We start from the raw sequence: 15,010 nt of genomic DNA on the forward strand, positions 1-15,010 counted from the left end.
TATAGATGGTTGTATCTAAGATAAACAAATTTATGATACTGGTGTAAATTCAAATCTTCATGATTTAACATTTAACAAGGATCTTAGTTTTTTAATTTCTCAATTTCTACACAAATTAAGATAAAGAAAAGGCAGTTTTTCAATCATTGACTCAAATCCATTGTTGAACTGAATGAATCCCACTGAGTGGAATAGGGAGGTACTTATGGCAGAACGGACCAATCTAATGTTTCACAATAAAGTGATAGGTGGAACTGCCATTAAACGACTTATTAGCAGATTAATAGATCACTTCGGAATGGCATATACATCACATATCCTGGATCAAGTCAAGACTCTGGGATTCCGCCAAGCTACGGCTACATCCATTTCATTAGGAATTGATGACCTTTTAACAATACCTTCGAAAGGATGGCTAGTCCGAGATGCTGAACACCAAAATTTGATTTTGGAAAAACAGCATCATTATGGAAATGTACATGCAGTAGAAAAATTACGCCAATCCATTGAGATATGGTATGCTACAAGTGAATATTTTCGACAAGAAATGAATCCTAATTTTAGAATGACCGATCCTTTTAATCCAGTCCATATAATGTCCTTTTCGGGAGCTAGAGGAAATGCATCTCAAGTACACCAATTAGTAGGTATGAGAGGATTAATGTCGGATCCACAAGGACAAATGATTGATTTACCTATTCAAAGCAATTTACGCGAAGGGCTATCTTTAACAGAATATATAATTTCTTGCTACGGAGCTCGTAAAGGGGTTGTAGATACTGCTGTACGAACATCAGATGCTGGATATCTTACACGTAGACTTGTTGAAGTGGTTCAACATATTGTTATACGTCGAACAGATTGTGGTACCATTCGAGGAATTTCAGTAAATACCCAGAATGAAACGATGCCGGAAAGTAGTTGGACACAAACATTAATTGGTCGTGTATTAGCAGACGATATATACAGAGGTTCACGATGCATTGCCATTAGAAATCAAGATATTGGAATTGGACTTTTCAATCGATTGAAAACCTTTCAAACACAACCAATATCTATACGAACTCCTTTTACCTGTAGGAATACATCTTGGATCTGTCGATTGTGTTATGGTCAAAGTCCTACTCAAGGTCACTTGGTGGAATTAGGAGAAGCTGTAGGTATTATTGCGGGCCAATCCATTGGAGAACCGGGCACTCAATTAACATTAAGAACTTTTCATACTGGCGGAGTATTCACAGGGGGGACTGCCGAACAGGTGCGAGCACCTTATAATGGAAAAATTAAATTCAATGAGGATTTGGTTCATCCTACACGTACACGTCACGGGCATCCTGCTTTTCTATGTTATATAGACTTGTATGTTAGTATTGAAAATGGTGACATTATACATAATGTGACTATTCCACCAAAAAGTTTTCTATTAGTTCAAAATAATCAATATGTAAAATCAGAACAAGTGATTGCCGAGATTCTCGCAGGAACATATACTTTTAATTTAAAAGAAAAAGTTCGAAAACATGTTTATTCTGACTTAGAAGGAGAAATGCATTGGAGTACGGATGTGTATCATGCATCAGAATTTAAATATAGTAATGTCCATATCTTACCAAAAACAAGTCATTTATGGATTTTATCAGGAAAATCAGACAGATCCGCTTCAGTCTCTTTTTCAACCCGAAAAGATCAAGATCAATTGAACATTCATTATCTTTCTACAGGAGAAAGAGATATTTGTAACCATTTAGCAAGTAATAATAAAGTAAGACATAATTTGTTTCGTTTCACTCCTTCTGAAAAAAAAGAAAGAAGGATTTCAGATTATTCAAAAAATAATCAAATCCTATGTAAAGATCATTGTCATTTTACACATCCTGCTATTTTTCACGATACTACGGATTTATTAGCAAAGAGGCGGAGAAATCGATTCATTATTCCATTTCAATTCCAATCGATTCAAGAACGAGACAAAGCACTAATGTTAGATTCCAGTATCTCGATTGAAATACCAATCCATGGTATTTTTCGTAGAAATAGTATTTTTGCTTATTTCGATGATCCTCAATACCGAACACAGAGCTCGGGTATTACTAAATATAGGACTATTGATATAAATTACATTTTTAAAAAAGAGGATTTTTTAATCGAGTATCCAGGAATTCAAGAATTTAAGACAAAATACCAAATTAAAGTAGATCAATTTTTTTTCATTCCCGAAGAAGTGTATATTTTACCAGAATTTTCTTCCATAATGGTACGGAACAATAGTATTATTGAAGTAGATACACCAATCACTGTAAATATAAGAAGTCAAGTAAGCGGGTTGGTTCGATTGGAGAAGAAAAAAAAAAAGATTCAATTAAAAATATTTTCCGGGAATATCTATTTTCCCGGAGAAATGGATAAGATATCCCGGCACAGTGCCATGTTGATACCACCGAGAACGGTAAAAAAAAATTCAAAAGGATCAAAAAAAAAAATGAAAAATTGGATCTATGCTCAATGGATCACAATTATGAAAAAAAAGTATTTTGTTTTGGTTCGACCGGTCATTTTATATGAAATAGAAGATAGGATCAATTTAATCCAATTTTTTTCCCAAGATATGTTACAAGAAAGAGATAATTTGGAACTTCAAATTATTCATTATATTCTTTCTGGAAATGGAAAATCAATTCGGGGAATTTCTAATTCTAATACAAGTATTCAATTAGTTCGGACTTGTTTAGTCTTAAATTGGGATCAAGACAAAAAATTGTCTTCTATCGAAAAAGGGCATGCTTCTTTTGTTGAACTAAGTATAAAAGGTTTGGTTAGATATTTCTTAAAAATGGACTTAGGAAAATCCCATATTTCATATATAAGAAAAAGGAAAGATCCGCTCGGTTCAAGATTTATCTTGGATAATGAGTCGGACTGGACCAACATCAATCCATTTTTTTTTATAGATCCGAGGGAAAAAGTTCAACAATCACTTAGTCAAAATCATGGAACTATTCATATGTTGTTGAATAGAAATGAGAAATGCCGATCTTTAATAATTTTGTCATCATCGAATTGTTTTCAAATACGATCATTCCACGATGGAAAATATTACAATGGGATAAAAGAAGAAATAAATCCAATTCAAAGAGATCCTCTGATTCCAATTCAAAATTCGTTAGGTCCTTTAGGAATAGCCCTTCAAGTTGCCCATTTTTATTTTTACCTTTTAATTACTAATAATCAGATCTCGATAAATAAAAACGGGCAACTTGACAAATTAAAAGAAACTTTTCAAGTATTAAAATATTATTTAATAGACGAAAACGAGATCATTTATAAATCTGATCTATCTAGTAACATCCTTTTAAATCCATTCTATTTGAATTGGCATTTTTTCCATCATAATTATTGTGAAAAAAAAACGTTTCCCATAATAAGTCTTGGTCAATTTATTTGCGAAAATGTATGTATAGTTCAAACGAAAAATGAACCACACCTTAAATCGGGTCAAATTCTAACTGTTCAAATGGATTCTGTAGGAATAAGATCGGCTAACCCTTATTTGGCGACTCCTGGAACAACTGTTCATGGTCATTATGGAGAAATACTTTCTGAAGGAGATATATTAGTTACATTTATATATCAAAAATCGAGATCAGGTGATATAACACAAGGTCTTCCAAAAGTAGAACAGGTATTGGAAGTTCGTTCGATTGATTCAATATCCATAAACCTAGAAAAGAGAGTGGATACTTGGAATGGGCGTATAACAAGAATTCTTGGCATTCCTTGGGGATTCTTCATTAGTGCTGAGCTAACTATAGCGCAAAGTCGTATTTCTTTGGTTAATCAAATTCAAAAAGTTTATCGATCCCAGGGAGTTCACATTCATAATAGACATATAGAAATTATTGTGCGTCAAATAACATCAAAAGTATTGGTTTCAGAAGATGGAATGTCTAATGTTTTTTTGCCTGGCGAACTAATTGGATTGTTGCGGGCCGAACGAGCTGGGCGTTCCTTAGAAGAGTCGATCTGCTATCGAGTTCTATTATTGGGGATAACAAAAACATCTTTGAATACTCAAAGTTTCATATCTGAAGCAAGTTTTCAAGAAACTGCTAGAGTTTTATCAAAAGCCGCTCTCCGGGGTCGCATAGATTGGTTGAAAGGTCTGAAAGAGAACGTTGTTTTAGGGGGAATGATGCCAGTTGGTACTGGATTCAAAAGAATAATATACCGTTCAAAGCAAAGGCAATATAACAAGATTACCCCGGAAACAAAAAAAAGAATTTATGTGATACATCAAAATAATCTAGGATTTAAGAATTCCTAAAATAATGATTCTTAAGGTCGTATTCATCTCCGGTCACTTTATTTTGTATATATTTTGTATAATAAAAGAAACATAATAAATAAACGAATCATATTCAATGAAATAGAAAAAATGGCCCGATCTTTTTTTTATCAACGGCAAATTTTCAGTAGAAGAGAAGGTTCCTTCGGAACACTTATTTTTTTCTATTTCAGTATACTGGGTCTCTTTCTTTCATTTCAAAAAATTGATCTAATTTCTATTTGGAAATGAAAGAAAAGTGTGGGGATAATTATAAATGACAAAAAGATATTGGAACATAATTTTGGAAGAGATGATGGAAGCTGGTGTTCATTTTGGCCACGGTACTAGAAAATGGAATCCTAAAATGTCACCTTATATTTCTGCAAAGCGTAAGGGTATTCATATTACAAATCTTATTAGAACTGCTCGGTTTTTATCAGAATCTTGTGATTTAGTTTTTGATGCAGCAAGTGGGGGAAAACAATTCTTAATTGTTGGTACAAAAAAAAAAGCAGCTGATTCAGTAGCGCGGGCTGCAATAAGAGCTCGGTGTCATTATGTTAATAAAAAATGGCTCGGCGGTATGTTAACGAATTGGTATACTACAAAAACACGACTTCAAAAGTTCAGGGACTTGAGAATGCAACAAAAGACGGGGAGATTTCATAGTTTTCCAAAAAAAGATGCCGCTATATTGAAGAGACAATTAGCTCAATTGGAAACATATCTTGGCGGCATTAAATATATGAAGGGCTTACCAGATATTGTAATAATCGTCGATCAACAAGAAGAATATACGGCTCTTCGAGAATGTATAACTTTGGAAATTCCAACAATTTGTTTAATTGATACAAATAGTGACCCGGACCTCGCTGATATTTCAATTCCAGCTAATGATGATGCTATAGCCTCAATTCGATTAATTCTTAACAAATTAGTTTTTGCAATTTGTGAGGGTCGGTCTAGATATATACGAAATTCTTGATTAATAATAAGATAAAAAATTCTTGAATTTGCTTCGAGGGGTTCATAGATTTATGGAATCGCTTACTATACTAGTAAGAAATTGCACAAAAATGAAAATAGAAAACAAACAAAAATTTTATGTAATTAGTATCGGTATTCAAAATCAAAAATGAAAGTAGACAAATCAAAAGGGAAAGGAGATGTTTGAATAAAAATAATTCCCTTTTTTCAACTTCTTTTTTTAGAGGACAGGACAATATGAATGTTTTATTATGCTCTATCAACACATTAAAAAGATTATACGATATATCTGCTGTGGAAGTAGGTCAACATTTCTATTGGCAAATAGGGGGTTTCCTAGTACATGCCCAAGTACTTATTACTTCTTGGGTTGTAATTGCTATCTTATTGGTTTCAGCCATTCTAGTTATTCGAAATCTGCAAACCATTCCCACTTTCGGTCAGAATTTATTTGAATATGTTCTTGAATTCATTCGAGACGTGAGCAAAACTCAGATTGGAGAAGAATATGGTCCGTGGGTTCCTTTTATTGGAACTTTGTTTCTATTTATTTTTGTTTCTAATTGGTCAGGGGCTCTTTTACCTTGGAAAATCATCCAATTACCTCATGGGGAGTTAGCTGCACCCACAAATGATATAAATACTACCGTTGCATTAGCTTTACTTACATCAGTTGCATATTTCTATGCGGGTCTTTCAAAAAAAGGATTAGCTTATTTTAGTAAATACATCCAACCAACTCCAATCCTTTTACCGATTAACATATTAGAAGATTTCACAAAACCCTTATCCCTTAGTTTTCGACTTTTCGGAAATATATTAGCTGATATGAATTAGTAGTTGTTGTTCTTGTTTCTTTAGTACCTTTAGTAGTTCCTATACCTGTCATGTTCCTTGGATTATTCACAAGCGGTATTCAAGCTCTCATTTTTGCTACTTTAGCTGCGGCTTATATAGGTGAATCCATTGAAGGCCATCATTGACTAGTTTTCTCAAAAATAGTCTTTTTTGTTTAGCTTGCCACACATATATTGTGGCTCAATAGAATCTACAAAATAAACATCTATCTATAGATATATAGATAGATATAGATAGATCTATTCGATTAGTATATATTAGTTTGGATATTCAAAAAAAATGAATAGCTAGAATTAGAATTCTGTATGATATTTACGTTTACAATGTGTGATAAAAAGATACTATATAGAATGTTAGTAGATTCTCGTTTGATTCACATTTAATTCAACAATTGATCAAAAGATAATTAAAAACATTTAGATCACCCAATTTCCTATATTTCTTTGAAACATTAATGAAATCGAATGAATTTATTTAGATTGATTGTATCCATATGGGATAAGAGAATAAGAAAAGAGGGAAGGGGAGCTTAAAAAAAAACATGATAAAAAAAATAGAAGTGAGGGGATCAGTCAAGGTTTTTTAGGTTTCAAAGAATGAATTTCAATTTCGATTGAATCTAAAACACAAAGAAAATTAGTTTACAGCATAGAAGAAACCTATGTATATGTGATATGATATTATAGATGAACTAGTTTTATATGAACTAACCATATATCTGAAATAACTAATCTTTTCTATATAAAAAAGGCCTCGCTATTACTGTCAATTTCTATAGGGATAGAAAAGCAAAGTCCTTGCGTTTCAGCTCTAATTGTGAATTGAAAATTAAAAAACTAAAGAAATTGTATAAAAAAACGAAGAATTCAAAGAATGATTCCAAAATTAAGGTAAGAGAAGAACAAAGATTATACAGATTCACCCCCAAAACTATGTAGTTCGAGACGAAAAAAGAAATCTCGAAGTAATTCGTTTAATAACTATTATTTTCAATTTTTAATTCTTATTTTTATTAATTACTTTAACTGAAAAAGTCTTGGTAATTGAAAAATGAAGTCAGAATTTATTAGTCGATTATATCATTAACTATTTCTTTCTTTTATATGTAGGTTACGAGGAAATTCTCATGAATCCAATTATTTCTGCCGCTTCTGTTATTGCTGCTGGATTGGCCGTAGGGCTTGCTTCTATTGGACCTGGGGTTGGTCAAGGCACTGCCGCAGGGCAAGCTGTAGAGGGGATTGCACGACAACCAGAGGCAGAGGGAAAAATACGGGGTACTTTATTACTTAGTCTGGCTTTTATGGAAGCTTTAACAATTTACGGGCTGGTTGTAGCATTAGCACTTTTATTTGCTAATCCTTTTGTTTAATCCTAAAAAGATAAAAATACATATGTGGACTTCCTTTTTCGAATTATATTAATAATTCACTCCTACAATTCTTTATCTGTTCGGATAAGAACACAGGAGAAGGACTAATTGAAAGGTATTCACATACTTATTCACCCTCTTTCTTCTTTTTGTTTAGTCCAATGAACCCCTCTTTTATTTTATTTCTTTTAAGATAATTTTTTGAAAGTGTTCAAACTAGATAGATTTTGCAATTGATAAAAGAACTGGTATCTAATTCTAAGAAGTATCATTCTTTTAGGGAATCTTCCAATTGATTGACCAATCCAAATTATATCAAATTCTATAATTATATATTCCAATTAGATTATTATATTATCTATCTAATAGGAATATTAGAAAGATAATTAGTCTATTCATAAGAGGAGATGAGATCATATGAAAAATATAACCGATTCTTTCCTTTGTTTGGGCTCCTGGCCATCCGCCGGAAGTTTCGTGTTTAATACCGATATTTTAGCAACAAATCCAATAAATCTTAGTGTAGTGTTAGGTCTACTGGTTTTTTTTGGAAAGGGAGTGTGTGCGAGTTGTTTATTTCAAAGAATAAATTGGATTTAACCAAACTGCACTTTTTAGTTTAGTTAGAATTAAGAAAATGTGCAGAATCCCGCGAATTACTTCTGAATTCATTTTCTTTTTTGAATAAATTAAGAAAAATCTTAAAGAACCATAGCATTTCGCGCTTTATTGGTAATCCACTTTGATTCTCTATTTACCAAAAATTTTGGACTATTACCATGGTTAAAAAGAGTTTGAAGTCTATACGCAGTGTAGTACTCTTTCTACCGCTATATTAATACAGAAAGGAAACGGTTTCAAAAAAATTATTCGATTTTTTTTCGATATAAAACACTCATGTCGATAAAAAAAATGGCTTGAATCCTATTTATGGCGAGAAATAAAAAACGGGTGAATTTAAACCTCCCCTTTGTACGATGCGTAATCGATGGATGACCTATGTATAAATTCAAAAGAAGTCTTTGGATTTGAATAAAAAAACAACTTTGTTGACATATATTTGTTTGGTCAAAAGAGTCCTCCGAATATTCTAGTCTTATATTGGTAATTGTTTTCACTTTGAATAGAGAAGAGAGGATAGGCTCATTACATAAAAAATTGGTAAATTTCCGATAAGTAATTGAGTGTGAGAGCCAAATGAATCGAAAGATTCATGTTTGGTTCGGGAAGAGATCATAGACATTTTGAAATGGATGGAAAGAGAGTCTACTTTCATTACGTGATTTATTAGATAATCGAAAACAGAAAATCTGGAGAACTATTCGAAACTCAGAAGAATTACAGGAAAACGCCATTGAACAGCTCGAAAAAGCCCAGGCCCGCTTAAGGAAAGTTGAAACAGAAGCAGATCTGTTTCGGGTGAATGGCTATTCTGAGATCAAACGAGAAAAATTGAATTTAATTAATTCAATTTATACGACTTTGGAACAATTAGAAAATTACAAAAACGAAGCTATTGATTTTGAACAACAAAGAGTTATTAATCAAGTTCGACAGCGGGTTTTACAACAAGCCTTACAGGGAGCTCTAGGAACTCTAAATAGTTGCTTGAACAACGAGTTACATTTACGTACTGTTAGTGCTAATATTGGCATGTTTGGGATGATGAAATAAAAAAATAACTGATTAGGCTTTCTATTATACAATAGAGTATAGGCATCATTTTTTTCTTATAAAAAATAAATTTAAGATATTTTCATGGTAACCATTCGTGCAGATGAAATTAGTAAAATTATCCGTGAACGCATTGAGCAATATAATACAGAAGTAAAAATTGTAAATACTGGTACCGTACTTCAAGTAGGCGATGGTATTGCTCGTATTTATGGTCTTGATGAAGTAATGGCGGGTGAATTGGTGGAATTTGAAGAAGGTACTATAGGCATTGCTTTGAATTTGGAATCAAAAAATGTTGGTGTTGTATTAATGGGTGATGGTTTGCTGATACAAGAGGGAAGTTCAGTAAAAGCAACAGGAAGAATTGCTCAGATACCTGTAAGTGAAGCTTATTTGAGTCGTGTTATAAATGCCCTGGCTAAACCAATTGACGGTCGAGGAGAAATTTCAGCTTCGGAATCTCGATTAATAGAATCTCCCGCTCCCGGTATTATTTCAAGACGTTCGGTATATGAGCCTCTCCAAACAGGACTTATTGCTATTGATTCGATGATCCCCATAGGACGGGGCCAGCGAGAATTAATTATTGGAGATAGACAAACAGGTAAAACAGCAGTAGCCACAGATACAATTCTCAATCAACAGGGACAAAATGTAATATGTGTTTATGTAGCTGTTGGTCAAAAAGCATCTTCTGTGGCTCAAGTGGTGACTACCTTACAAGAAAGAGGAGCAATGGAATACACTATTGTAGTAGCTGAAACAGCGGATTCTCCAGCTACATTACAATACCTCGCGCCTTATACAGGAGCAGCTCTGGCTGAATATTTTATGTACCGTGAACGTCACACTTTAATCATTTATGACGATCTCTCCAAACAAGCACAGGCTTATCGGCAAATGTCTCTTCTATTACGAAGACCACCAGGTCGCGAAGCTTATCCAGGGGATGTTTTTTATTTACATTCGCGTCTTTTGGAAAGAGCCGCTAAATTAAGTTCTCAGTTAGGCGAAGGAAGTATGACTGCTTTACCAATAGTTGAAACTCAATCGGGAGATGTTTCAGCTTATATTCCTACGAATGTAATTTCCATTACAGATGGCCAAATATTCTTATCGGCCGATCTATTCAATGCTGGAATAAGACCCGCTATTAATGTTGGTATTTCAGTTTCCAGAGTTGGATCGGCGGCTCAAATCAAAGCCATGAAACAAGTAGCTGGTAAATTAAAATTGGAATTAGCACAATTCGCAGAATTAGAAGCTTTTGCACAATTCGCTTCTGATCTAGATAAAGCTACTCAAAATCAATTAGCAAGAGGTCAACGATTGCGCGAGTTGCTTAAACAATCCCAATCAGCTCCTCTTACTGTGGAAGAACAGATAGTAACTATTTATACCGGAACGAATGGTTATCTTGATTCATTAGAAATTGGACAGGTAAGGAAATTTCTTGTTGAGTTACGTGCTTACTTAAAGACGAATAAACCTCAATTCAAAGAAATCATATCTTCTACCAAGACATTCACTGGGGAAGCAGAAGCCCTTTTAAAGGACGCTATTAAAGAACAGATGGAACTCTTTTTATTCCAGGAACAAGTAGAAAAAAATTGATGAATCATTAAATAATTTTGTAATTCAATTTTCCAATTTTTATAATTAGTATCTTTTAATATGTTTTTATTTCATTTGAATATTATATATAATGAATTCGAATCAAAATGTAATAAATCAAAAAAAATAGAAGGACAAGGTTGAAATTAGATATGCAAACAACTTGCGTCCAATAGGATTTGAACCTATACCTAAGGTTTAGAAGACCTCTGTCCTATCCATTAGACAATGGACGCTTCTATTTTATATTTGATTCTTTAACCTTTTTAACTAAACCTTATTAAAAAGATTAAAGAATCAAACAAATATAAAGAATTCTAGAAATTATAAAAATAAAATAAATCAAATATTTAGAATAAAAGAAAAAAAAAATAAAAAAGAAAAATCAATTGAATATAATTGAATATATATAACTAAAACTAAATTAAGAAATGAAAATGAAGAATTGACAAATTCTTTAAGAATTCTAGATTCATTCTCGAAGAAAAAAGATAGATTTAAATAGAATAAAATAGAAGCGGGTAGCGGGAATCGAACCCGCATCGTTAGCTTGGAAGGCTAAGGGTTATAGTCGACGTTGATTCATCATTTTGATTTAACGTCTCTAATTCAAAACTGAACGTGAAACTTTTGTTTCATTCGGCTCCTTTACGGAATGAAGAGATGGACAATAAAAAAAATTGACCCATAACATCTATGTCAGCCTTTTTGTATGAATAGGTTTCAAATATCTTGCTTTTTAGATGATCCCTCTAGAAGAGCAATATTCTAACAATCTATGTTTTTTTTCTAGTTACTTCGTTCTCTATTTCTATTTCAGAAAATCTTTAGGAAAAGAAGAAAATTTCCGTCGAGCTAAAAAAATGTCGATGTCTCTAGTAAACTAAAAGAATCGTTTAATAGCTATTTTGCTTCAATTTTTACTATGCAAAAAAATGGAAGATTTAGTTACGATTAGAAAGAAACTTTGTATATTTCTCTCCATAGATCCTTTAGTAATACTCAAAAAATTCGGATTATAGATCCAATTCCAAAAACTTATGTTTCATAATTTTAAAACTCAATTTGTCAAATTCGATTTGATTCTTCTTGTATACAAATTACAATAATGTATATTATACCGCAAATAATTCATCGAGGGGTATAAAGGAGTCCCTTTAAGTAAAAAATAAAGTTTTTGATCGGCATATGAATCAAATGGGGGATCCCTTAACTTTTGGGGGGTCCTTGAAACGAATCGCACTTTTACCACTAAACTATACCCGCTACAATATCATTATTGTATCTTTTGTTGAACAAAGCAATCAGACAAAATAAAGAAATGGGAGGCATAATATTCTAATAAGTCGAGTATTGACATGTTTCATTAGAGAATCTTCTAATGAAATTTGAAAAACGGGATAATTTTCATTTTTTTATTTTGCTGAAGGTTATATATATATACAATTTACGTTACCAGAAAAAAGAGAGGGAGTAAGAAAAGAGAACATTTTTATATTATCTTATTTTGGTTTTATCTCATAGGAATCTATCCGTATCTCTTATTTTTTTTTTAATTACAAATATTTTTACAAATATTTTTTTTTCGAATAAAATATATTCAAATAAAGAATTTTTCTTCAATATTCATGGGAATAAAAGAAAAAGAGCCCGACTAGGTACTGGCCGGGCTCATTGGCTGTATAAAAAGAAAAAAAGAAAACTAAAATATATAGAATAATAAAAAAAAGATAGATAAGATAAAAAAGAATAAAAAAAAAGCAAGTCTCTTTTTTTTTTAAGCTCCCTTTTTGTTCTTCTTGTTTATGTGATATAACATAAACAAAGTAATTCTTTTTTTTTTCAATTGGGGAGAGATGGCTGAGTGGACTATAGCGTCGGATTGCTAATCCGTTGTACAAATTCTTGTACCGAGGGTTCGAATCCCTCTCTTTCCGTTGATAATTTGGTATTTTTTTTTGAACTTGTTTTTTTTATTTACTAGTTAAAGATGTTAAAATAGAGAAAATCCTAAAAATATTTCAAAATTCCGCACAAGCAAGAAAACACAGAATCCACTTTTTTCTTATTCTATTCTTCACGTCCTGGATTACGTCCTGGATCGTTAGATAGGAATCCGAAGATGAAAAGAGAAACGAAAAAGATCACTACCGTATAAACAAAAAGTTTTAGAGTAAGCATTATGAAATCTCCAAGATAATTAAAAAACGACAAAGAAAGAGAATAGATTCTCTTATATTACAACATATTTTGTTTCTTTTAATACTAAGATACTAAGTTTCTAAAAAATGAAGTTTTTTTAGGATATGAGGAGATATATATATATGAGTTTCGAAAATGAATTGATAGTAAGAGTAGATTATTTTATTACAAATTATCAATAATTCTTTTGACCAAAAATCCTTTTTTTCTGTAATCTAGGTATTCGATTGGTGAGGGGTTCCAATCGAATAATCGGATTAGGTTTTTTCAATTCAAAAAACGTAAATGATGAGAAGGTCCCTTTTTTTCCTATATATTGAAAAATTTCAATATTGGAATCCAGAAGTCACACTGTAAGACTTATCTGATCTTATAAATTGTTAAAATGTTCGAGTTTTAGTTTTCTGAAAAATTCTGAATTTTTTTACGACATTATTCAAATTAAAAATATCATCGAAAACTTACAGCAGCTTGCCAAACAAAAGCTAAAAGAAAAAATAGTACGGGTATTACTGGCATAATATCCACAATTGGATTCAAGAAAGCGTAGGCTTCGGGCAATTTCTCCAAAAAAAAACTACTGGAATAAAGGACGGAGTGAATACAAATACAGATCCAACTAAAGATATTAAGCATAACAAACATTTTGTTCTTTAAAAAAAATAAAAGTTATTTTTGTTTTTTTTTTTTCATTCTAATTTTCAATTTTATTGCATTATATACATAATACAATAAAAAGGAAAATAAAGAGTTATGAATAAAAGTAAAAAAATGAATCAAATAAGATAAGAATCTCGAGAATCCTTCTTTTATTTGAACTTTTCCAGTTTCAAAATATTTTTTATTCTGAAATCAAAAAAATTGAAGAAATCATACTTCCTTCTATATAATATCTTAATTGAATTGTATGTAATGATCAATCAATTTAGTTTTATCCTATCTATCTATATCCATTTATAGATATAGATAGATATGTAGATACGCATATAAAATACTAGTCGCAAAATTTTTTTTTTATAGAAATTTTTGAACTGGAATTGACGAACAACCAATATCAATAATAGTCTTTATTAATGTAAAATGGAAAATGGGGCGTGGCCAAGCGGTAAGGCAACGGGTTTTGGTCCCGCTATTCGGAGGTTCGAATCCTTCCGTCCCAGAGCATATCTATTTAGGATGTATATCATATTTGAATACAGATTGTATCGCATAATTAAAAGGGACCCTCCTTTTTTTGAAAAAAAAAATTATCATTTTTCTACTTTACAAATTATAAAAATAGAATAGAGTAGAAAATATATTGCTAGAATATCAAGTTCATTTTCATTTATGTCTTTACTTTTAAAAAGGTTTTCATTATATATAAGAAAAACCGAAACGTAAAAAAAAGGATAGATTCTTATGTAGCGAATGAATCAATCACTATTCACGATTCGATAATTACATACTGGATCTAAGCTAAGGGAATGTTAGAGTAAAACTTCGTTTGAAACGATGTGGTAAAAAGCAACGTGCGGCTTGAAAGACATGATTAAATTAGGGGTGGATTTTGATATCCGCCATTTTTTCTAGTATTTTACAAACGAACATGATCTTGACTTGACATCATTTGTTCTGTTCCACTAGACCCCTTTTTTTGTTTTTGGGACAGGAAAGGGATTAATGATGTAAATAGTACATGATGGAACTCGAATTTATTCATTTCTCGGGAGCAAGTATCTAAAATTTAATAAATTCTAAAAAGTTAATAAGTCTGTTTATTTTATAAAAATAGAAAGGATCTTATTTCAGCCAGGTTCAAAAAAAATGGTTGAAATTTGTAAAATTGCTTTTTTATCAAAAAGTTTATCCGCAGGAATTAACTTTTTTTATGATTCTTTCAGAGAAAAACAGGTATGTTGCTCCCATTTTTTTAAAAAATTGAAGATTCCCGGAGTAATGTCTAAACCCAAAGATTCAAAGAAAAGCTAAAAAAT

General features: G+C 31.7%; 1 non-coding gene across 1 annotated transcript; it reads right to left on the minus strand.

Moving 5' to 3' along the window:
• Nucleotides 1–10,996: 10,996 nt before the first annotated feature.
• Nucleotides 10,997–11,068, minus strand: TRNAR-UCU (transfer RNA arginine (anticodon UCU)). The gene has a single exon. It is a non-coding gene; the product is annotated as a tRNA-Arg (tRNA).
• Nucleotides 11,069–15,010: the final 3,942 nt, after the last annotated feature.

Source organism: Vigna unguiculata, unplaced genomic scaffold (assembly GCF_037176805.1).
Source record: "Vigna unguiculata cultivar grain cowpea cultivar isolate G323 ecotype 2 unplaced genomic scaffold, ASM3717680v1 ptg000091l, whole genome shotgun sequence".
NCBI lineage: Eukaryota > Viridiplantae > Streptophyta > Magnoliopsida > Fabales > Fabaceae > Vigna > Vigna unguiculata.